The sequence below is a fragment of the Crinia signifera genome, chromosome 6 (genome assembly GCF_055691185.1).
Source record: "Crinia signifera chromosome 6, ASM5569118v1, whole genome shotgun sequence".
NCBI lineage: Eukaryota > Metazoa > Chordata > Amphibia > Anura > Myobatrachidae > Crinia > Crinia signifera.
Window position 1 is genome coordinate 63,612,547 of NC_139222.1, and position 20,478 is coordinate 63,633,024.

General features: G+C 39.7%; 36 non-coding genes and 8 pseudogenes across 36 annotated transcripts; all 44 read left to right on the top strand.

The window, feature by feature from the left end:
• Positions 1–112: 112 nt before the first annotated feature.
• LOC146015186 (5S ribosomal RNA) lies at positions 113–231 on the top strand. Its single transcript, XR_014448114.1, has one exon. It is a non-coding gene; the product is annotated as a 5S ribosomal RNA (ribosomal RNA).
• A 345-nt stretch (positions 232–576) lies between these two features.
• On the top strand, positions 577–695 carry LOC146015748 (5S ribosomal RNA). The gene has a single exon (XR_014448660.1). It is a non-coding gene; the product is annotated as a 5S ribosomal RNA (ribosomal RNA).
• Positions 696–1,040: 345 nt separating this feature from the next.
• On the top strand, positions 1,041–1,159 carry LOC146013790 (5S ribosomal RNA). The gene has a single exon (XR_014446758.1). It is a non-coding gene; the product is annotated as a 5S ribosomal RNA (ribosomal RNA).
• A 345-nt stretch (positions 1,160–1,504) lies between these two features.
• On the top strand, positions 1,505–1,623 carry LOC146015749 (5S ribosomal RNA). The gene has a single exon (XR_014448661.1). It is a non-coding gene; the product is annotated as a 5S ribosomal RNA (ribosomal RNA).
• A 345-nt stretch (positions 1,624–1,968) lies between these two features.
• LOC146013791 (5S ribosomal RNA) lies at positions 1,969–2,087 on the top strand. Its single transcript, XR_014446759.1, has one exon. It is a non-coding gene; the product is annotated as a 5S ribosomal RNA (ribosomal RNA).
• Positions 2,088–2,432: 345 nt separating this feature from the next.
• LOC146011338 (5S ribosomal RNA) lies at positions 2,433–2,551 on the top strand (annotated as a pseudogene).
• A 345-nt stretch (positions 2,552–2,896) lies between these two features.
• LOC146014745 (5S ribosomal RNA) lies at positions 2,897–3,015 on the top strand. The gene has a single exon (XR_014447689.1). It is a non-coding gene; the product is annotated as a 5S ribosomal RNA (ribosomal RNA).
• Positions 3,016–3,361: 346 nt separating this feature from the next.
• On the top strand, positions 3,362–3,480 carry LOC146017031 (5S ribosomal RNA). Its single transcript, XR_014449907.1, has one exon. It is a non-coding gene; the product is annotated as a 5S ribosomal RNA (ribosomal RNA).
• Positions 3,481–3,825: 345 nt separating this feature from the next.
• Positions 3,826–3,944, top strand: LOC146016645 (5S ribosomal RNA). Its single transcript, XR_014449529.1, has one exon. It is a non-coding gene; the product is annotated as a 5S ribosomal RNA (ribosomal RNA).
• A 345-nt stretch (positions 3,945–4,289) lies between these two features.
• LOC146014546 (5S ribosomal RNA) lies at positions 4,290–4,408 on the top strand. Its single transcript, XR_014447497.1, has one exon. It is a non-coding gene; the product is annotated as a 5S ribosomal RNA (ribosomal RNA).
• Positions 4,409–4,753: 345 nt separating this feature from the next.
• On the top strand, positions 4,754–4,872 carry LOC146013792 (5S ribosomal RNA). The gene has a single exon (XR_014446760.1). It is a non-coding gene; the product is annotated as a 5S ribosomal RNA (ribosomal RNA).
• A 345-nt stretch (positions 4,873–5,217) lies between these two features.
• On the top strand, positions 5,218–5,336 carry LOC146014549 (5S ribosomal RNA). Its single transcript, XR_014447499.1, has one exon. It is a non-coding gene; the product is annotated as a 5S ribosomal RNA (ribosomal RNA).
• Positions 5,337–5,681: 345 nt separating this feature from the next.
• On the top strand, positions 5,682–5,800 carry LOC146013793 (5S ribosomal RNA). Its single transcript, XR_014446761.1, has one exon. It is a non-coding gene; the product is annotated as a 5S ribosomal RNA (ribosomal RNA).
• Positions 5,801–6,145: 345 nt separating this feature from the next.
• LOC146013794 (5S ribosomal RNA) lies at positions 6,146–6,264 on the top strand. The gene has a single exon (XR_014446762.1). It is a non-coding gene; the product is annotated as a 5S ribosomal RNA (ribosomal RNA).
• Positions 6,265–6,609: 345 nt separating this feature from the next.
• Positions 6,610–6,728, top strand: LOC146013795 (5S ribosomal RNA). The gene has a single exon (XR_014446763.1). It is a non-coding gene; the product is annotated as a 5S ribosomal RNA (ribosomal RNA).
• Positions 6,729–7,073: 345 nt separating this feature from the next.
• On the top strand, positions 7,074–7,192 carry LOC146015542 (5S ribosomal RNA). The gene has a single exon (XR_014448460.1). It is a non-coding gene; the product is annotated as a 5S ribosomal RNA (ribosomal RNA).
• Positions 7,193–7,537: 345 nt separating this feature from the next.
• Positions 7,538–7,656, top strand: LOC146014146 (5S ribosomal RNA). Its single transcript, XR_014447100.1, has one exon. It is a non-coding gene; the product is annotated as a 5S ribosomal RNA (ribosomal RNA).
• Positions 7,657–8,001: 345 nt separating this feature from the next.
• On the top strand, positions 8,002–8,120 carry LOC146014585 (5S ribosomal RNA). The gene has a single exon (XR_014447534.1). It is a non-coding gene; the product is annotated as a 5S ribosomal RNA (ribosomal RNA).
• A 345-nt stretch (positions 8,121–8,465) lies between these two features.
• Positions 8,466–8,584, top strand: LOC146011696 (5S ribosomal RNA; annotated as a pseudogene).
• A 345-nt stretch (positions 8,585–8,929) lies between these two features.
• LOC146015750 (5S ribosomal RNA) lies at positions 8,930–9,048 on the top strand. The gene has a single exon (XR_014448662.1). It is a non-coding gene; the product is annotated as a 5S ribosomal RNA (ribosomal RNA).
• A 345-nt stretch (positions 9,049–9,393) lies between these two features.
• On the top strand, positions 9,394–9,512 carry LOC146013797 (5S ribosomal RNA). Its single transcript, XR_014446765.1, has one exon. It is a non-coding gene; the product is annotated as a 5S ribosomal RNA (ribosomal RNA).
• A 345-nt stretch (positions 9,513–9,857) lies between these two features.
• Positions 9,858–9,976, top strand: LOC146011278 (5S ribosomal RNA; annotated as a pseudogene).
• Positions 9,977–10,321: 345 nt separating this feature from the next.
• LOC146013798 (5S ribosomal RNA) lies at positions 10,322–10,440 on the top strand. Its single transcript, XR_014446766.1, has one exon. It is a non-coding gene; the product is annotated as a 5S ribosomal RNA (ribosomal RNA).
• Positions 10,441–10,785: 345 nt separating this feature from the next.
• LOC146017032 (5S ribosomal RNA) lies at positions 10,786–10,904 on the top strand. The gene has a single exon (XR_014449908.1). It is a non-coding gene; the product is annotated as a 5S ribosomal RNA (ribosomal RNA).
• A 345-nt stretch (positions 10,905–11,249) lies between these two features.
• LOC146015586 (5S ribosomal RNA) lies at positions 11,250–11,368 on the top strand. Its single transcript, XR_014448503.1, has one exon. It is a non-coding gene; the product is annotated as a 5S ribosomal RNA (ribosomal RNA).
• A 345-nt stretch (positions 11,369–11,713) lies between these two features.
• On the top strand, positions 11,714–11,832 carry LOC146015129 (5S ribosomal RNA). The gene has a single exon (XR_014448059.1). It is a non-coding gene; the product is annotated as a 5S ribosomal RNA (ribosomal RNA).
• A 345-nt stretch (positions 11,833–12,177) lies between these two features.
• LOC146016924 (5S ribosomal RNA) lies at positions 12,178–12,296 on the top strand. Its single transcript, XR_014449803.1, has one exon. It is a non-coding gene; the product is annotated as a 5S ribosomal RNA (ribosomal RNA).
• A 345-nt stretch (positions 12,297–12,641) lies between these two features.
• On the top strand, positions 12,642–12,760 carry LOC146011839 (5S ribosomal RNA). The gene has a single exon (XR_014445024.1). It is a non-coding gene; the product is annotated as a 5S ribosomal RNA (ribosomal RNA).
• Positions 12,761–13,105: 345 nt separating this feature from the next.
• On the top strand, positions 13,106–13,224 carry LOC146014147 (5S ribosomal RNA). Its single transcript, XR_014447101.1, has one exon. It is a non-coding gene; the product is annotated as a 5S ribosomal RNA (ribosomal RNA).
• A 345-nt stretch (positions 13,225–13,569) lies between these two features.
• On the top strand, positions 13,570–13,688 carry LOC146014586 (5S ribosomal RNA). The gene has a single exon (XR_014447535.1). It is a non-coding gene; the product is annotated as a 5S ribosomal RNA (ribosomal RNA).
• A 345-nt stretch (positions 13,689–14,033) lies between these two features.
• LOC146011714 (5S ribosomal RNA) lies at positions 14,034–14,152 on the top strand (annotated as a pseudogene).
• Positions 14,153–14,497: 345 nt separating this feature from the next.
• Positions 14,498–14,616, top strand: LOC146010373 (5S ribosomal RNA; annotated as a pseudogene).
• A 345-nt stretch (positions 14,617–14,961) lies between these two features.
• Positions 14,962–15,080, top strand: LOC146013799 (5S ribosomal RNA). Its single transcript, XR_014446767.1, has one exon. It is a non-coding gene; the product is annotated as a 5S ribosomal RNA (ribosomal RNA).
• Positions 15,081–15,425: 345 nt separating this feature from the next.
• Positions 15,426–15,544, top strand: LOC146011279 (5S ribosomal RNA; annotated as a pseudogene).
• Positions 15,545–15,889: 345 nt separating this feature from the next.
• Positions 15,890–16,008, top strand: LOC146013800 (5S ribosomal RNA). Its single transcript, XR_014446768.1, has one exon. It is a non-coding gene; the product is annotated as a 5S ribosomal RNA (ribosomal RNA).
• A 345-nt stretch (positions 16,009–16,353) lies between these two features.
• On the top strand, positions 16,354–16,472 carry LOC146017034 (5S ribosomal RNA). Its single transcript, XR_014449910.1, has one exon. It is a non-coding gene; the product is annotated as a 5S ribosomal RNA (ribosomal RNA).
• Positions 16,473–16,817: 345 nt separating this feature from the next.
• On the top strand, positions 16,818–16,936 carry LOC146015587 (5S ribosomal RNA). Its single transcript, XR_014448504.1, has one exon. It is a non-coding gene; the product is annotated as a 5S ribosomal RNA (ribosomal RNA).
• A 345-nt stretch (positions 16,937–17,281) lies between these two features.
• On the top strand, positions 17,282–17,400 carry LOC146015130 (5S ribosomal RNA). The gene has a single exon (XR_014448060.1). It is a non-coding gene; the product is annotated as a 5S ribosomal RNA (ribosomal RNA).
• Positions 17,401–17,745: 345 nt separating this feature from the next.
• LOC146016925 (5S ribosomal RNA) lies at positions 17,746–17,864 on the top strand. Its single transcript, XR_014449804.1, has one exon. It is a non-coding gene; the product is annotated as a 5S ribosomal RNA (ribosomal RNA).
• A 345-nt stretch (positions 17,865–18,209) lies between these two features.
• Positions 18,210–18,328, top strand: LOC146011852 (5S ribosomal RNA). The gene has a single exon (XR_014445035.1). It is a non-coding gene; the product is annotated as a 5S ribosomal RNA (ribosomal RNA).
• A 345-nt stretch (positions 18,329–18,673) lies between these two features.
• LOC146011660 (5S ribosomal RNA) lies at positions 18,674–18,792 on the top strand (annotated as a pseudogene).
• A 345-nt stretch (positions 18,793–19,137) lies between these two features.
• LOC146015752 (5S ribosomal RNA) lies at positions 19,138–19,256 on the top strand. The gene has a single exon (XR_014448664.1). It is a non-coding gene; the product is annotated as a 5S ribosomal RNA (ribosomal RNA).
• Positions 19,257–19,601: 345 nt separating this feature from the next.
• LOC146013801 (5S ribosomal RNA) lies at positions 19,602–19,720 on the top strand. Its single transcript, XR_014446769.1, has one exon. It is a non-coding gene; the product is annotated as a 5S ribosomal RNA (ribosomal RNA).
• Positions 19,721–20,065: 345 nt separating this feature from the next.
• On the top strand, positions 20,066–20,184 carry LOC146011280 (5S ribosomal RNA; annotated as a pseudogene).
• The last annotated feature ends 294 nt before the right edge of the window (positions 20,185–20,478 follow it).

Sequence of the window (20,478 nt, forward strand, 5' to 3'; positions counted from 1 at the left end):
TTTTACATTACCAACACATGATTTTTTTCAGTAAGCCAATACAGTTAGGAAACTTTTTTATTAGCTTACCTGGTGATAGAAGTAGAAGAGGGCAAAAAAGTGCCTGTATCTCACCTACAGCCATACCACATTGGATAGGCCCAATCTCGTCTGATCTTGGAAGCTAAGCAGTGTTGGGCCTGGTTAGTACTTGGGTGGGAGACCACATGGGAACACCAGGTGCTGTTGGTTTTTTCACATTACTGGCAAATTGTTTTTATTCTCTAGCTATTTATATTGGAAACTTTTTCATTTTATTGCCAGCACAGACATTTGGAAGAGGTCAAACAGACACAATATCCATCACCTAAAGACTTACCACAATGTTTAGGCTCAATTCCAACTGCTTTTGGCAGCTAAACAGTGTTAAGCCTCTTTTGTAGTTTAATTTAAGACCCCCTGCTAATATCATGTCCTGTAGGTCTTTTTACATTACCAACACATGATTTTTTTCAGTAAGCCAATACAGTTAGGAAACTTTTGTATTAGCTTACCTGGTAATAGAAGTAGAAGAGGGCAAAAAAGTGGCTTTAACTCACCTACAGCCATACCACATTGGATAGGCCCAATCTCGTCTGCTCTTGGAAGCTAAGCAGTGTTGGGCCTGGTTAGTACTTGGGTGGGAGACCACATGGGAACACCAGGTGCTGTAGGTTTTTTCACATTACTGGCAAATTGTTTTTATTCTCTAGCTATTTAAATTGGAAACTTTTTCTTTTTATTGACAGCACAGACATTTGGAAGAGGTCAAACAGACACAATAGCCATCACCTAAAGACTTACCACACTGTTTAGGCCCAATTCCAACTGCTTTTGGCAGCTAAACAGTGTTGAGCCTCTTTAGTAGTTTAATTTAAGACCCCCTGCTAATATCATGTCCTGTAGGTCTTTTTACATTACCAACACATGATTTTTTTCAGTAAGCCAATACAGTTAGGAAACTTTTTTATTAGCTTACCTGGTAAAAGAAGTAGAAGAGGGCAAAAAAGTGCCTGTATTTCACCTACAGCCATACCACATTGGATAGGCCCAATCTCGTCTGATCTTGGAAGCTAAGCAGTGTTGGGCCTGGTTAGTACTTGGGTGGGAGACCACATGGGAACACCAGGTGCTGTAGGTTTTTTCACATTACTGGCAAATTGTTTTTATTCTCTAGCTATTTAAATTGGAAACTTTTTCTTTTTATTGACAGCACAGACATTTGGAAGAGGTCAAACAGACACAATAGCCATCACCTAAAGACTTACCACACTGTTTAGGCCCAATTCCAACTGCTTTTGGCAGCTAAACAGTGTTGAGCCTCTTTAGTAGTTTAATTTAAGACCCCCTGCTAATATCATGTCCTGTAGGTCTTTTTACATTACCAACACATGATTTTTTTCAGTAAGCCAATACAGTTAGGAAACTTTTGTATTAGCTTACCTGGTAATAGAAGTAGAAGAGGGCAAAAAAGTGGCTTTAACTCACCTACAGCCATACCACATTGGATAGGCCCAATCTCGTCTGCTCTTGGAAGCTAAGCAGTGTTGGGCCTGGTTAGTACTTGGGTGGGAGACCACATGGGAACACCAGGTGCTGTAGGTTTTTTCACATTACTGGCAAATTGTTTTTATTCTCTAGCTATTTAAATTGGAAACTTTTTCTTTTTATTGACAGCACAGACATTTGGAAGAGGTCAAACAGACACAATAGCCATCACCTAAAGACTTACCACACTGTTTAGGCCCAATTCCAACTGCTTTTGGCAGCTAAACAGTGTTGAGCCTCTTTAGTAGTTTAATTTAAGACCCCCTGCTAATATCATGTCCTGTAGGTCTTTTTACATTACCAACACATGATTTTTTTCAGTAAGCCAATACAGTTAGGAAACTTTTTTATTAGCTTACCTGGTAAAAGAAGTAGAAGAGGGCAAAAAAGTGCCTGTATTTCACCTACAGCCATACCACATTGGATAGGCCCAATCTCGTCTGATCTTGGAAGCTAAGCAGTGTTGGGCCTGGTTAGTACTTGGGTGGGAGACCACATGGGAACACCAGGTGCTGTAGGTTTTTTCACATTACAGGCAAATTGTTTTTATTCTCTAGCTATTTAAATTGGAAACTTTTTCTTTTTATTGCCAGTACAGACATTTGGAAGAGGTCAAACAGACACAATAGCCATCACATAAAGACTTACCACACTGTTTAGGCCCAATTCCAACTGCTTTTGGCAGCTAAACAGTGTTGAGCCCCTTTAGTAGTTTAATTTAAGACCCCCTGCTAATATCATGTCCTGTAGGTCTTTTTACATTACCAACACATGATTTTTTTCAGTAAGCCAATACAGTTAGGAAACTTTTTTATTAGCTTACCAGGTGATAGAAGTAGAAGAGGGCAAAAAAGTGCCTGTATTTCACCTACAGCCATACCACATTGGATAGGCCCAATCTCGTCTGTTCTTGGAAGCTAAGCAGTGTTGGGCCTGGTTAGTACTTGGGTAAGAGACCACATGGGAACACCAGGTGTTGTAGGTTTTTTCACATTACAGGCAAATTGTTTTTATTCTCTAGCTATTTATATTGGAAACTTTTTCTTTTTATTGCCAGCACAGACATTTGGAAGAGGTCAAACAGACACAATAGCCATCACCTAAAGACTTACCACACTGTTTAGGCTCAATTCCAACTGCTTTTGGCAGCTAAACAGTGTTGAGCCTCTTTTGTAGTTTAATTTAAGACCCCCTGCTAATATCATGTCCTGTAGGTCTTTTTACATTACCAACACATGACTTTTTTCAGTAAGCCAATACAGTTAGGAAACTTTTGTATTAGCTTACCTGGTGATAGAAGTAGAAGAGGGCAAAAAAGTGCCTTTAACTCACCTACAGCAATACCACATTGGATAGGCCCAATCTCGTCTGATCTTGGAAGCTAAGCAGTGTTGGGCCTGGTTAGTACTTGGGTGGGAGACCACATGGGAACACCAGGTGCTGTAGGTTTTTTCACATTACTGGCAAATTGTTTTTATTCTCTAGCTATTTAAATTTGAAACTTTTTCTTTTTATTGCCAGCACAGACATTTGGAAGAGGTCAAACAGACACAATAGCCATCACCTAAAGACTTACCTCACTGTTTAGGCCCAATTCCAACTGCTTTTGGCAGCTAAACAGTGTTGAGCCTCTTTAGTAGTTTAATTTAAGACCCCCCTGCTAATATCATGTCCTGTAGGTCTTTTTACATTACCAACACATGATTTTTTTCAGTAAGCCAATACAGTTAGGAAACTTTTTTATTAGCTTACCTGGTGATAGAAGTAGAAGAGGGCAAAAAAGTGCCTGTATCTCAACTACAGCCATACCACATTGGATAGGCCCAATCTCGTCTGAACTTGGAAGCTAAGCAGTTTTGGGCCTGGTTAGTACTTGGGTGGGAGACCACATGGGAACACCAGGTGCTGTAGGTTTTTTCACATTACAGGCAAATTGTTTTTATTCTCTAGCTATTTAAATTGGAAACTTTTTATTTTTATTGCCAGTACAGACATTTGGAAGAGGTCAAACAGACACAATAGCCATCACCTAAAGACTTACCACACTGTTTAGACCCAATTCCAACTGCTTTTGGCAGCTAAACAGTGTTGGGCCTCTTTAGTAGTTTAATATAAGACTCCCTGCTAATATCATGTCCTGTAGGTCTTTTTACATTACCAACACATGATTTTTTTCAGTAAGCCAATACAGTTAGGAAACTTTTTTATTAGCTTACCTGGTGATAGAAGTAGAAGAGGGCAAAAAAGTGCCTGTATCTCACCTACAGCAATACCACATTGGATAGGCCCAATCTCGTCTGATCTTGGAAGCTAAGCAGTGTTGGGCCTGGTTAGTACTTGGGTGGGAGACCACATGGGAACACCAGGTGCTGTAGATTTTTTCACATTACAGGCAAATTGTTTTTATTCTCTAGCTATTTAAATTGGAAACTTTTTCTTTTTATTGCCAGTACAGACATTTGGAAGAGGTCAAACAGACACAATAGCCATCACCTAAAGACTTACCACACTGTTTAGGCCCAATTCCAACTGCTTTTGGCAGCTAAACAGTGTTGAGCCTGTTTAGTAGTTTAATTTAAGACCCCCTGCTAATATCATGTCCTGTAGGTCTTTTTACATTACCAACACATGATTTTTTTCAGTAAGCCAATACAGTTAGGAAACTTTTGTATTAGCTTACCTGGTGATAGAAGTAGAAGAGGGCAAAACAGTGCCTTTAACTCACCTACAGCCATACCACATTGGATAGGCCCAATCTCGTCTGATCTTGGAAGCTAAGCAGTGTTGGGCCTGGTTAGTACTTGGGTGGGAGACCACATGGGAACACCAGGTGCTGTGGGTTTTTTCACATTACTGGCAAATTGTTTTTATTCTCTAGCTATTTAAATAGGAAACTTTTTCTTTTTATTGCCAGCACAGACATTTGGAAGAGGTCAAACAGACACAATAGCCATCACCTAAAGACTTACCACACTGTTTAGGCCCAATTCCAACTGCTTTTGGCAGCTAAACAGTGTTGAGCCTCTTTAGTAGTTTAATTTAAGACCCCCTGCTAATATCATGTCCTGTAGGTCTTTTTACATTACCAACACATGATTTTTTTCAGTAAGCCAATACAGTTAGGAAACTTTTGTATTAGCTTACCTGGTGATAGAAGTAGAAGCGGCCAAAAAAGTGCCTTTAACTCACCTACAGCCATACCACATTGGATAGGCCCAATCTCGTCTGATCTTGGAAGCTAAGCAGTGTTGGGCCTGGTTAGTACTTGGGTGGGAGACCACATGGGAACACCAGGTGCTGTAGGTTTTTTCACATTACTGGCAAATTGTTTTTATTCTCTAGCTATTTAAATTGGAAACTTTTTCTTTTTATTGCCAGTACAGACATTTGGAAGAGGTCAAACAGACACAATAGCCATCACCTAAAGACTTACCACACTGTTTAGGCCCAATTCCAACTGCTTTTGGCAGCTAAACAGTGTTGATCCTCTTTAGTAGTTTAATTTAAGACCCCCTGCTAATATCATGTACTGTAGGTCTTTTTACATTACCAACACATGATTTTTTTCAGTAAGCCAATACAGTTAGGAAACTTTTGTATTAGCTTACCTGGTGATAGAAGTAGAAGAGGGCAAAACAGTGCCTTTAACTCACCTACAGCCATACCACATTGGATAGGCCCAATCTCGTCTGATCTTGGAAGCTAAGCAGTGTTGGGCCTGGTTAGTACTTGGGTGGGAGACCACATGGGAACACCAGGTGCTGTGGGTTTTTTCACATTACTGGCAAATTGTTTTTATTCTCTAGCTATTTAAATAGGAAACTTTTTCTTTTTATTGCCAGCACAGACATTTGGAAGAGGTCAAACAGACACAATAGCCATCACCTAAAGACTTACCACACTGTTTAGGCCCAATTCCAACTGCTTTTGGCAGCTAAACAGTGTTGAGCCTCTTTAGTAGTTTAATTTAAGACCCCCTGCTAATATCATGTCCTGTAGGTCTTTTTACATTACCAACACATGATTTTTTTCAGTAAGCCAATACAGTTAGGAAACTTTTGTATTAGCTTACCTGGTGATAGAAGTAGAAGCGGCCAAAAAAGTGCCTTTAACTCACCTACAGCCATACCACATTGGATAGGCCCAATCTCGTCTGATCTTGGAAGCTAAGCAGTGTTGGGCCTGGTTAGTACTTGGGTGGGAGACCACATGGGAACACCAGGTGCTGTAGGTTTTTTCACATTACTGGCAAATTGTTTTTATTCTCTAGCTATTTAAATTGGAAACTTTTTCTTTTTATTGCCAGTACAGACATTTGGAAGAGGTCAAACAGACACAATAGCCATCACCTAAAGACTTACCACACTGTTTAGGCCCAATTCCAACTGCTTTTGGCAGCTAAACAGTGTTGATCCTCTTTAGTAGTTTAATTTAAGACCCCCTGCTAATATCATGTACTGTAGGTCTTTTTACATTACCAACACATGATTTTTTTCAGTAAGCCAATACAGTTAGGAAACTTTTGTATTAGCTTACCTGGTGATAGAAGTAGAAGAGGGCAAAAAAGTGCCTGTATCTCACCTACAGCCATACCACATTGGATAGGCCCAATCTCGTCTGATCTTGGAAGCTAAGCAGTGTTGGGCCTGGTTAGTACTTGGGTGGGAGACCACATGGGAACACCAGGTGCTGTAGGTTTTTTCACATTACAGGCAAATTGTTTTTATTCTCTAGCTATTTAAATTGGAAACTTTTTCTTTTTATTGCCAGTACAGACATTTGGAAGAGGTCAAACAGACACAATAGCCATCACCTAAAGACTTACCACACTGTTTAGGCCCAATTCCAACTGCTTTTGGCAGCTAAACAGTGTTGAGCCTCTTTAGTAGTTTAATTTAAGACCCCCTGCTAATATCATGTCCTGTAGGTCTTTTTACATTACCAACACATGATTTTTTTCAGTAAGCCAATACAGTTAGGAAACTTTTTTATTAGCTTACCTGGTGATAGAAGTAGAAGAGGGCAAAAAAGTGCCTGTATTTCACCTACAGCCATACCACATTGGATAGGCCCAATCTCGTCTGATCTTGGAAGCTAAGCAGTGTTGGGCCTGGTTAGTACTTGGGTGGGAGACCACATGGGAACACCAGGTGCTGTAGGTTTTTTCACATTACAGGCAAATTGTTTTTATTCTCTAGCTATTTAAATTGGAAACTTTTTCTTTTTATTGCCAGTACAGACATTTGGAAGAGGTCAAACAGACACAATAGCCATCACCTAAAGACTTACCACACTGTTTAGGCCCAATTCCAACTGCTTTTGGCAGCTAAACAGTGTTGATCCTCTTTAGTAGTTTAATTTAAGACCCCCTGCTAATATCATGTCCTGTAGGTCGTTTTACATTACCAACACATGATTTTTTTCAGTAAGCCAATACAGTTAGGAAACTTTTTTATTAGCTTACCTGGTGATAGAAGTAGAAGAGGGCAAAAAAGTGCCTGTATCTCACCTAGAGCCATACCACATTGGATAGGCCCAATCTCGTCTGATCTTGGAAGCTAAGCAGTGTTGGGCCTGGTTAGTACTTGGGTGGGAGACCACATGGGAACACCAGGTGCTGTAGGTTTTTTCACATTACAGGCAAATTGTTTTTATTCTCTAGCTATTTAAATTGGAAACTTTTTCTTTTTATTGCCAGCACAGACATTTGGAAGAGGTCAAACAGACACAATAGCCATCACCTAAAGACTTACCACACTGTTTAGGCCCAACTCCAACTGCTTTTGGCAGCTAAACAGTGTTGAGCCTCTTTAGTAGTTTAATTTAAGACCCCCTGCTAATATCATGTCCTGTAGGTCTTTTTACATTATCAACACATGATTTTTTTCAGTAAGCCAATACAGTTAGGAAACTTTTTTATTAGCTTACCTGGTGATAGAAGTAGAAGAGGGCAAAAAAGTGCCTGTATCTCACCTACAGTCATACCACATTGGATAGGCCCAATCTCGTCTGATCTTGGAAGCTAAGCAGTGTTGGGCCTGGTTAGTACTTGGGTGGGAGACCACATGGGAACACCAGGTGCTGTAGGTTTTTTCACATTACAGGCAAATTGTTTTTATTCTCTAGCTATTTAAATTGGAAACTTTTTCTTTTTATTGCCAGTACAGACATTTGGAAGAGGTCAAACAGACACAATAGCCATCACCTAAAGACTTACCACACTGTTTTGACCCAATTCCAACTGCTTTTGGCAGCTAAACAGTGTTGAGCCTCTTTAGTAGTTTAATTTAAGACCCCCTGCTAATATCATGTCCTGTAGGTCTTTTTACATTACCAACACATGATTTTTTTCAGTAAGCCAATACAGTTAGGAAACTTTTTTATTAGCTTACCTGGTGATAGAAGTAGAAGAGGGCAAAAAAGTGCCTGTATCTCACCTACAGCCATACCACATTGGATAGGCCCAATCTCATCTGATCTTGGAAACTAAGCAGTGTTGGGTCTGGTTAGTACTTGGGTGGGAGACCACATGGGAACACCAGGTGCTGTAGGTTTTTTCACATTACAGGCAAATTGTTTTTATTCTCTAGCTATTTAAATTGGAAACTTTTTCTTTTTATTGCCAGTACAGACATTTGGAAGAGGTCAAACAGACACAATAGCCATCACCTAAAGACTTACCACACTGTTTAGGCCCAATTCCAACTGCTTTTGGCAGCTAAACAGTGTTGAGCCTCTTTAGTAGTTTAATTTAAGACCCCCTGCTAATATCATGTCCTGTAGGTCTTTTTACATTACCAACACATGATTTTTTTCAGTAAGCCAATACAGTTAGGAAACTTTTGTATTAGCTTACCTGGTGATAGAAGTAGAAGAGGGCAAAAAAGTGAATTTAACTCACCTACAACCATACCACATTGGATAGGCCCAATCTCTTCTAATCTTGGAAGCTAAGCAGTGTTGAACCTAGTTAGTACTTGGGTGGGAGACCACATGGGACCACCAGGTGCTGTAGGTTTTTTCACATTACTGGCAAATTGTTTTTATTCTCTAGCTATTTATATTGGAAACTTTTTCATTTTATTGCCAGCACAGACATTTGGAAGAGGTCAAACAGACACAATAGCCATCACCTAAAGACTTACCACAATGTTTAGGCTCAATTCCAACTGCTTTTGGCAGCTAAACAGTGTTGAGCCTCTTTTGTAGTTTAATTTAAGACCCCCTGCTAATATCATGTCCTGTAGGTCTTTTTACATTACCAACACATGATTTTTTTCAGTAAGCCAATACAGTTAGGAAACTTTTGTATTAGCTTACCTGGTAATAGAAGTAGAAGAGGGCAAAAAAGTGGCTTTAACTCACCTACAGCCATACCACATTGGATAGGCCCAATCTCGTCTGCTCTTGGAAGCTAAGCAGTGTTGGGCCTGGTTAGTACTTGGGTGGGAGACCACATGGGAACACCAGGTGCTGTAGGTTTTTTCACATTACTGGCAAATTGTTTTTATTCTCTAGCTATTTAAATTGGAAACTTTTTCTTTTTATTGACAGCACAGACATTTGGAAGAGGTCAAACAGACACAATAGCCATCACCTAAAGACTTACCACACTGTTTAGGCCCAATTCCAACTGCTTTTGGCAGCTAAACAGTGTTGAGCCTCTTTAGTAGTTTAATTTAAGACCCCCTGCTAATATCATGTCCTGTAGGTCTTTTTACATTACCAACACATGATTTTTTTCAGTAAGCCAATACAGTTAGGAAACTTTTTTATTAGCTTACCTGGTAAAAGAAGTAGAAGAGGGCAAAAAAGTGCCTGTATTTCACCTACAGCCATACCACATTGGATAGGCCCAATCTCGTCTGATCTTGGAAGCTAAGCAGTGTTGGGCCTGGTTAGTACTTGGGTGGGAGACCACATGGGAACACCAGGTGCTGTAGGTTTTTTCACATTACAGGCAAATTGTTTTTATTCTCTAGCTATTTAAATTGGAAACTTTTTCTTTTTATTGCCAGTACAGACATTTGGAAGAGGTCAAACAGACACAATAGCCATCACATAAAGACTTACCACACTGTTTAGGCCCAATTCCAACTGCTTTTGGCAGCTAAACAGTGTTGAGCCCCTTTAGTAGTTTAATTTAAGACCCCCTGCTAATATCATGTCCTGTAGGTCTTTTTACATTACCAACACATGATTTTTTTCAGTAAGCCAATACAGTTAGGAAACTTTTTTATTAGCTTACCAGGTGATAGAAGTAGAAGAGGGCAAAAAAGTGCCTGTATTTCACCTACAGCCATACCACATTGGATAGGCCCAATCTCGTTTGTTCTTGGAAGCTAAGCAGTGTTGGGCCTGGTTAGTACTTGGGTAAGAGACCACATGGGAACACCAGGTGCTGTAGGTTTTTTCACATTACAGGCAAATTGTTTTTATTCTCTAGCTATTTATATTGGAAACTTTTTCTTTTTATTGCCAGCACAGACATTTGGAAGAGGTCAAACAGACACAATAGCCATCACCTAAAGACTTACCACACTGTTTAGGCTCAATTCCAACTGCTTTTGGCAGCTAAACAGTGTTGAGCCTCTTTTGTAGTTTAATTTAAGACCCCCTGCTAATATCATGTCCTGTAGGTCTTTTTACATTACCAACACATGACTTTTTTCAGTAAGCCAATACAGTTAGGAAACTTTTGTATTAGCTTACCTGGTGATAGAAGTAGAAGAGGGCAAAAAAGTGCCTTTAACTCACCTACAGCCATACCACATTGGATAGGCCCAATCTCGTCTGATCTTGGAAGCTAAGCAGTGTTGGGCCTGGTTAGTACTTGGGTGGGAGACCACATGGGAACACCAGGTGCTGTAGGTTTTTTCACATTACTGGCAAATTGTTTTTATTCTCTAGCTATTTAAATTTGAAACTTTTTCTTTTTATTGCCAGCACAGACATTTGGAAGAGGTCAAACAGACACAATAGCCATCACCTAAAGACTTACCTCACTGTTTAGGCCCAATTCCAACTGCTTTTGGCAGCTAAACAGTGTTGAGCCTCTTTAGTAGTTTAATTTAAGACCCCCTGCTAATATCATGTCCTGTAGGTCTTTTTACATTACCAACACATGATTTTTTTCAGTAAGCCAATACAGTTAGGAAACTTTTTTATTAGCTTACCTGGTGATAGAAGTAGAAGAGGGCAAAAAAGTGCCTGTATCTCAACTACAGCCATACCACATTGGATAGGCCCAATCTCGTCTGAACTTGGAAGCTAAGCAGTTTTGGGCCTGGTTAGTACTTGGGTGGGAGACCACATGGGAACACCAGGTGCTGTAGGTTTTTTCACATTACAGGCAAATTGTTTTTATTCTCTAGCTATTTAAATTGGAAACTTTTTATTTTTATTGCCAGTACAGACATTTGGAAGAGGTCAAACAGACACAATAGCCATCACCTAAAGACTTACCACACTGTTTAGGCCCAATTCCAACTGCTTTTGGCAGCTAAACAGTGTTGGGCCTCTTTAGTAGTTTAATATAAGACTCCCTGCTAATATCATGTCCTGTAGGTCTTTTTACATTACCAACACATGATTTTTTTCAGTACGCCAATACAGTTAGGAAACTTTTTTATTAGCTTACCTGGTGATAGAAGTAGAAGAGGGCAAAAAAGTGCCTGTATTTCAGCTACAGCCATACCACATTGGATAGGCCCAATCTCGTCTGATCTTGGAAGCTAAGCAGTGTTGGGCCTGGTTAGTACTTGGGTGGGAGACCACATGGGAACACCAGGTGCTGTAGGTTTTTTCACATTACAGGCAAATTGTTTTTATTCTCTAGCTATTTAAATTGGAAACTTTTTCTTTTTATTGCCAGTACAGATATTTGGAAGAGGTCAAACAGACACAATAGCCATCACCTAAAGACTTACCACACTGTTTAGGCCCAATTCCAACTGCTTTTGGCAGCTAAACAGTGTTGAGCCTCTTTAGTAGTTTAATTTGAGACCTCCTGCTAATATCATGTCCTGTAGGTCTTTTTACATTACCAACACATGATTTTTTTCAGTAAGCCAATACAGTTAGGAAACTTTTGTATTAGCTTACCTGGTGATAGAAGTAGAAGAGGGCAAAAAAGTGAACTTAACTCACCTACAGCCATACCACATTGGATAGGCCCAATCTCGTCTGATCTTGGAAGCTAAGCAGTGTTGGGCCTGGTTAGTACTTGGGTGGGAGACCACATGGGAACACCAGGTGCTGTAGGATTTTTCACATTACTGGCAAATTGTTTTTATTCTCTAGCTATTTATATTGGAAACTTTTTCATTTTATTGCCAGCACAGACATTTGGAAGAGGTCAAACAGACACAATAGCCATCACCTAAAGACTTACCACACTGTTTAGGCTCAATTCCAACTGCTTTTGGCAGCTAAACAGTGTTGAGCCTCTTTTGTAGTTTAATTTAAGACCCCCTGCTAATATCATGTCCTGTAGGTCTTTTTACATTACCAACACATGATTTTTTTCCGTAAGCCAATACAGTTAGGAAACTTTTGTATTAGCTTACCTGGTGATAGAAGTAGAAGAGGGCAAAAAAGTGCCTGTATCTCACCTACAGCCATACCACATTGGATAGGCCCAATCTCGTCTGATCTTGGATGCTAAGCAGTGTTGGGCCTGGTTAGTACTTGGGTGGGAGACCACATGGGAACACCAGGTACTGTAGGTTTTTTCACATTACTGGCAAATTCTTTTTATTCTCTAGCTATTTAAATTGGGAACTTTTTCTTTTTATTGCCAGTACAGACATTTGGAAGAGGTCAAACAGACACAATAGCCATCACCTAAAGACTTACCACACTGTTTAGGCCCAATTCCAACTGCTTTTGGCAGCTAAACAGTGTTGAGCCTCTTTAGTAGTTTAATTTAAGACCCCCTGCTAATATCATGTCCTGTAGGTCTTTTTACATTACCAACACATGATTTTTTTCAGTAAGCCAATACAGTTAGGAAACTTTTTTATTAGCTTACCTGGTGATAGAAGTAGAAGAGGGCAAAAAAGTGCCTGTATCTCACCTACAGCCATACCACATTGGATAGGCCCAATCTCATCTGATCTTGGAAACTAAGCAGTGTTGGGCCTGGTTAGTACTTGGGTGGGAGACCACATGGGAACACCAGGTGCTGTAGGTTTTTTCACATTACAGGCAAATTGTTTTTATTCTCTAGCTATTTAAATTGGAAACTTTTTCTTTTTATTGCCAGCACAGACATTTGGAAGAGGTCAAACAGACACAATAGCCATCACCTAAAGACTTACCACACTGTTTAGGCCCAACTCCAACTGCTTTTGGCAGCTAAACAGTGTTGAGCCTCTTTAGTAGTTTAATTTAAGACCCCCTGCTAATATCATGTCCTGTAGGTCTTTTTACATTATCAACACATGATTTTTTTCAGTAAGCCAATACAGTTAGGAAACTTTTTTATTAGCTTACCTGGTGATAGAAGTAGAAGAGGGCAAAAAAGTGCCTGTATCTCACCTACAGTCATACCACATTGGATAGGCCCAATCTCGTCTGATCTTGGAAGCTAAGCAGTGTTGGGCCTGGTTAGTACTTGGGTGGGAGACCACATGGGAACACCAGGTGCTGTAGGTTTTTTCACATTACAGGCAAATTGTTTTTTTTCTCTAGCTATTTAAATTGGAAACTTTTTCTTTTTATTGCCAGTACAGACATTTGGAAGAGGTCAAACAGACACAATAGCCATCACCTAAAGACTTACCACACTGTTTTGACCCAATTCCAACTGCTTTTGGCAGCTAAACAGTGTTGAGCCTCTTTAGTAGTTTAATTTAAGACCCCCTGCTAATATCATGTCCTGTAGGTCTTTTTACATTACCAACACATGATTTTTTTCAGTAAGCCAATACAGTTAGGAAACTTTTTTATTAGCTTACCTGGTGATAGAAGTAGAAGAGGGCAAAAAAGTGCCTGTATCTCACCTACAGCCATACCACATTGGATAGGCCCAATCTCATCTGATCTTGGAAACTAAGCAGTGTTGGGTCTGGTTAGTACTTGGGTGGGAGACCACATGGGAACACCAGGTGCTGTAGGTTTTTTCACATTACAGGCAAATTGTTTTTATTCTCTAGCTATTTAAATTGGAAACTTTTTCTTTTTATTGCCAGTACAGACATTTGGAAGAGGTCAAACAGACACAATAGCCATCACCTAAAGACTTACCACACTGTTTAGGCCCAATTCCAACTGCTTTTGGCAGCTAAACAGTGTTGAGCCTCTTTAGTAGTTTAATTTAAGACCCCCTGCTAATATCATGTCCTGTAGGTCTTTTTACATTACCAACACATGATTTTTTTCAGTAAGCCAATACAGTTAGGAAACTTTTGTATTAGCTTACCTGGTGATAGAAGTAGAAGAGGGCAAAAAAGTGAATTTAACTCACCTACAACCATACCACATTGGATAGGCCCAATCTCGTCTAATCTTGGAAGCTAAGTAGTGTTGAACCTAGTTAGTACTTGGGTGGGAGACCACATGGGACCACCAGGTGCTGTAGGTTTTTTCACATTACTGGCAAATTGTTTTTATTCTCTAGCTATTTATATTGGAAACTTTTTCATTTTATTGCCAGCACAGACATTTGGAAGAGGTCAAACAGACACAATAGCCATCACCTAAAGACTTACCACAATGTTTAGGCTCAATTCCAACTGCTTTTGGCAGCTAAACAGTGTTGAGCCTCTTTTGTAGTTTAATTTAAGACCCCCTGCTAATATCATGTCCTGTAGGTCTTTTTACATTACCAACACATGATTTTTTTCAGTAAGCCAATACAGTTAGGAAACTTTTGTATTAGCTTACCTGGTAATAGAAGTAGAAGAGGGCAAAAAAGTGGCTTTAACTCACCTACAGCCATACCACATTGGATAGGCCCAATCTCGTCTGCTCTTGTAAGCTAAGCAGTGTTGGGCCTGGTTAGTACTTGGGTGGGAGACCACATGGGAACACCAGGTGCTGTAGGTTTTTTCACATTACTGGCAAATTGTTTTTATTCTCTAGCTATTTAAATTGGAAACTTTTTCTTTTTATTGACAGCACAGACATTTGGAAGAGGTCAAACAGACACAATAGCCATCACCTAAAGACTTACCACACTGTTTAGGCCCAATTCCAACTGCTTTTGGCAGCTAAACAGTGTTGAGCCTCTTTAGTAGTTTAATTTAAGACCCCCTGCTAATATCATGTCCTGTAGGTCTTTTTACATTACCAACACATGATTTTTTTCAGTAAGCCAATACAGTTAGGAAACTTTTTTATTAGCTTACCTGGTAAAAGAAGTAGAAGAGGGCAAAAAAGTGCCTGTATTTCACCTACAGCCATACCACATTGGATAGGCCCAATCTCGTCTGATCTTGGAAGCTAAGCAGTGTTGGGCCTGGTTAGTACTTGGGTGGGAGACCACATGGGAACACCAGGTGCTGTAGGTTTTTTCACATTACAGGCAAATTGTTTTTATTCTCTAGCTATTTAAATTGGAAACTTTTTCTTTTTATTGCCAGTACAGACATTTGGAAGAGGTCAAACAGACACAATAGCCATCACATAAAGACTTACCACACTGTTTAGGCCCAATTCCAACTGCTTTTGGCAGCTAAACAGTGTTGAGCCCCTTTAGTAGTTTAATTTAAGACCCCCTGCTAATATCATGTCCTGTAGGTCTTTTTACATTACCAACACATGATTTTTTTCAGTAAGCCAATACAGTTAGGAAACTTTTTTATTAGCTTACCAGGTGATAGAAGTAGAAGAGGGCAAAAAAGTGCCTGTATTTCACCTACAGCCATACCACATTGGATAGGCCCAATCTCGTTTGTTCTTGGAAGCTAAGCAGTGTTGGGCCTGGTTAGTACTTGGGTAAGAGACCACATGGGAACACCAGGTGCTGTAGGTTTTTTCACATTACAGGCAAATTGTTTTTATTCTCTAGCTATTTATATTGGAAACTTTTTCTTTTTATTGCCAGCACAGACATTTGGAAGAGGTCAAACAGACACAATAGCCATCACCTAAAGACTTACCACACTGTTTAGGCTCAATTCCAACTGCTTTTGGCAGCTAAACAGTGTTGAGCCTCTTTTGTAGTTTAATTTAAGACCCCCTGCTAATATCATGTCCTGTAGGTCTTTTTACATTACCAACACATGACTTTTTTCAGTAAGCCAATACAGTTAGGAAACTTTTGTATTAGCTTACCTGGTGATAGAAGTAGAAGAGGGCAAAAAAGTGCCTTTAACTCACCTACAGCCATACCACATTGGATAGGCCCAATCTCGTCTGATCTTGGAAGCTAAGCAGTGTTGGGCCTGGTTAGTACTTGGGTGGGAGACCACATGGGAACACCAGGTGCTGTAGGTTTTTTCACATTACTGGCAAATTGTTTTTATTCTCTAGCTATTTAAATTTGAAACTTTTTCTTTTTATTGCCAGCACAGACATTTGGAAGAGGTCAAACAGACACAATAGCCATCACCTAAAGACTTACCTCACTGTTTAGGCCCAATTCCAACTGCTTTTGGCAGCTAAACAGTGTTGAGCCTCTTTAGTAGTTTAATTTAAGACCCCCTGCTAATATCATGTCCTGTAGGTCTTTTTACATTACCAACACATGATTTTTTTCAGTAAGCCAATACAGTTAGGAAACTTTTTTATTAGCTTACCTGGTGATAGAAGTAGAAGAGGGCAAAAAAGTGCCTGTATCTCAACTACAGCCATACCACATTGGATAGGCCCAATCTCGTCTGAACTTGGAAGCTAAGCAGTTTTGGGCCTGGTTAGTACTTGGGTGGGAGACCACATGGGAACACCAGGTGCTGTAGGTTTTTTCACATTACAGGCAAATTGTTTTTATTCTCTAGCTATTTAAATTGGAAACTTTTTATTTTTATTGCCAGTACAGACATTTGGAAGAGGTCAAACAGACACAATAGCCATCACCTAAAGACTTACCACACTGTTTAGGCCCAATTCCAACTGCTTTTGGCAGCTAAACAGTGTTGGGCCTCTTTAGTAGTTTAATATAAGACTCCCTGCTAATATCATGTCCTGTAGGTCTTTTTACATTACCAACACATGATTTTTTTCAGTACGCCAATACAGTTAGGAAACTTTTTTATTAGCTTACCTGGTGATAGAAGTAGAAGAGGGCAAAAAAGTGCCTGTATTTCAGCTACAGCCATACCACATTGGATAGGCCCAATCTCGTCTGATCTTGGAAGCTAAGCAGTGTTGGGCCTGGTTAGTACTTGGGTGGGAGACCACATGGGAACACCAGGTGCTGTAGGTTTTTTCACATTACAGGCAAATTGTTTTTATTCTCTAGCTATTTAAATTGGAAACTTTTTCTTTTTATTGCCAGTACAGATATTTGGAAGAGGTCAAACAGACACAATAGCCATCACCTAAAGACTTACCACACTGTTTAGGCCCAATTCCAACTGCTTTTGGCAGCTAAACAGTGTTGAGCCTCTTTAGTAGTTTAATTTGAGACCTCCTGCTAATATCATGTCCTGTAGGTCTTTTTACATTACCAACACATGATTTTTTTCAGTAAGCCAATACAGTTAGGAAACTTTTGTATTAGCTTACCTGGTGATAGAAGTAGAAGAGGGCAAAAAAGTGAACTTAACTCACCTACAGCCATACCACATTGGATAGGCCCAATCTCGTCTGATCTTGGAAGCTAAGCAGTGTTGGGCCTGGTTAGTACTTGGGTGGGAGACCACATGGGAACACCAGGTGCTGTAGGATTTTTCACATTACTGGCAAATTGTTTTTATTCTCTAGCTATTTATATTGGAAACTTTTTCATTTTATTGCCAGCACAGACATTTGGAAGAGGTCAAACAGACACAATAGCCATCACCTAAAGACTTACCACACTGTTTAGGCTCAATTCCAACTGCTTTTGGCAGCTAAACAGTGTTGAGCCTCTTTTGTAGTTTAATTTAAGACCCCCTGCTAATATCATGTCCTGTAGGTCTTTTTACATTACCAACACATGATTTTTTTCCGTAAGCCAATACAGTTAGGAAACTTTTGTATTAGCTTACCTGGTGATAGAAGTAGAAGAGGGCAAAAAAGTGCCTGTATCTCACCTACAGCCATACCACATTGGATAGGCCCAATCTCGTCTGATCTTGGATGCTAAGCAGTGTTGGGCCTGGTTAGTACTTGGGTGGGAGACCACATGGGAACACCAGGTACTGTAGGTTTTTTCACATTACTGGCAAATTCTTTTTATTCTCTAGCTATTTAAATTGGGAACTTTTTCTTTTTATTGCCAGTACAGACATTTGGAAGAGGTCAAACAGACACAATAGCCATCACCTAAAGACTTACCACACTGTTTAGGCCCAATTCCAACTGCTTTTGGCAGCTAAACAGTGTTGAGCCTCTTTAGTAGTTTAATTTAAGACCCCCTGCTAATATCATGTCCTGTAGGTCTTTTTACATTACCAACACATGATTTTTTTCAGTAAGCCAATACAGTTAGGAAACTTTTTTATTAGCTTACCTGGTGATAGAAGTAGAAGAGGGCAAAAAAGTGCCTGTATCTCACCTACAGCCATACCACATTGGATAGGCCCAATCTCATCTGATCTTGGAAACTAAGCAGTGTTGGGCCTGGTTAGTACTTGGGTGGGAGACCACATGGGAACACCAGGTGCTGTAGGTTTTTTCACATTACAGGCAAATTGTTTTTATTCTCTAGCTATTTAAATTGGAAACTTTTTCTTTTTATTGCCAGTACAGACATTTGGAAGAGGTCAAACAGACACAATAGCCATCACCTAAAGACTTACCACACTGTTTAGGCCCAATTCCAACTGCTTTTGGCAGCTAAACAGTGTTGAGCCTCTTTAGTAGTTTAATTTAAGACCCCCTGCTAATATCATGTCCTGTAGGTCTTTTTACATTACCAACACATGATTTTTTTCAGTAAGCCAATACAGTTAGGAAACTTTTGTATTAGCTTACCTGGTGATAGAAGTAGAAGAGGGCAAAAAAGTGAATTTAACTCACCTACAACCATACCACATTGGATAGGCCCAATCTCGTCTAATCTTGGAAGCTAAGCAGTGTTGAACCTAGTTAGTACTTGGGTGGGAGACCACATGGGACCACCAGGTGCTGTAGGTTTTTTCACATTACTGGCAAATTGTTTTTATTCTCTAGCTATTTATATTGGAAACTTTTTCATTTTATTGCCAGCACAGACATTTGGAAGAGGTCAAACAGACACAATAGCCATCACCTAAAGACTTACCACAATGTTTAGGCTCAATTCCAACTGCTTTTGGCAGCTAAACAGTGTTGAGCCTCTTTTGTAGTTTAATTTAAGACCCCCTGCTAATATCATGTCCTGTAGGTCTTTTTACATTACCAACACATGATTTTTTTCAGTAAGCCAATACAGTTAGGAAACTTTTGTATTAGCTTACCTGGTAATAGAAGTAGAAGAGGGCAAAAAAGTGGCTTTAACTCACCTACAGCCATACCACATTGGATAGGCCCAATCTCGTCTGCTCTTGGAAGCTAAGCAGTGTTGGGCCTGGTTAGTACTTGGGTGGGAGACCACATGGGAACACCAGGTGCTGTAGGTTTTTTCACATTACTGGCAAATTGTTTTTATTCTCTAGCTATTTAAATTGGAAACTTTTTCTTTTTATTGACAGCACAGACATTTGGAAGAGGTCAAACAGACACAATAGCCATCACCTAAAGACTTACCACACTGTTTAGGCCCAATTCCAACTGCTTTTGGCAGCTAAACAGTGTTGAGCCTCTTTAGTAGTTTAATTTAAGACCCCCTGCTAATATCATGTCCTGTAGGTCTTTTTACATTACCAACACATGATTTTTTTCAGTAAGCCAATACAGTTAGGAAACTTTTTTATTAGCTTACCTGGTAAAAGAAGTAGAAGAGGGCAAAAAAGTGCCTGTATTTCACCTACAGCCATACCACATTGGATAGGCCCAATCTCGTCTGATCTTGGAAGCTAAGCAGTGTTGGGCCTGGTTAGTACTTGGGTGGGAGACCACATGGGAACACCAGGTGCTGTAGGTTTTTTCACATTACAGGCAAATTGTTTTTATTCTCTAGCTATTTAAATTGGAAACTTTTTCTTTTTATTGCCAGTACAGACATTTGGAAGAGGTCAAACAGACACAATAGCCATCACATAAAGACTTACCACACTGTTTAGGCCCAATTCCAACTGCTTTTGGCAGCTAAACAGTGTTGAGCCCCTTTAGTAGTTTAATTTAAGACCCCCTGCTAATATCATGTCCTGTAGGTCTTTTTACATTACCAACACATGATTTTTTTCAGTAAGCCAATACAGTTAGGAAACTTTTTTATTAGCTTACCAGGTGATAGAAGTAGAAGAGGGCAAAAAAGTGCCTGTATTTCACCTACAGCCATACCACATTGGATAGGCCCAATCTCGTTTGTTCTTGGAAGCTAAGCAGTGTTGGGCCTGGTTAGTACTTGGGTAAGAGACCACATGGGAACACCAGGTGCTGTAGGTTTTTTCACATTACAGGCAAATTGTTTTTATTCTCTAGCTATTTATATTGGAAACTTTTTCTTTTTATTGCCAGCACAGACATTTGGAAGAGGTCAAACAGACACAATAGCCATCACCTAAAGACTTACCACACTGTTTAGGCTCAATTCCAACTGCTTTTGGCAGCTAAACAGTGTTGAGCCTCTTTTGTAGTTTAATTTAAGACCCCCTGCTAATATCATGTCCTGTAGGCCTTTTTACATTACCAACACATGACTTTTTTCAGTAAGCCAATACAGTTAGGAAACTTTTGTAT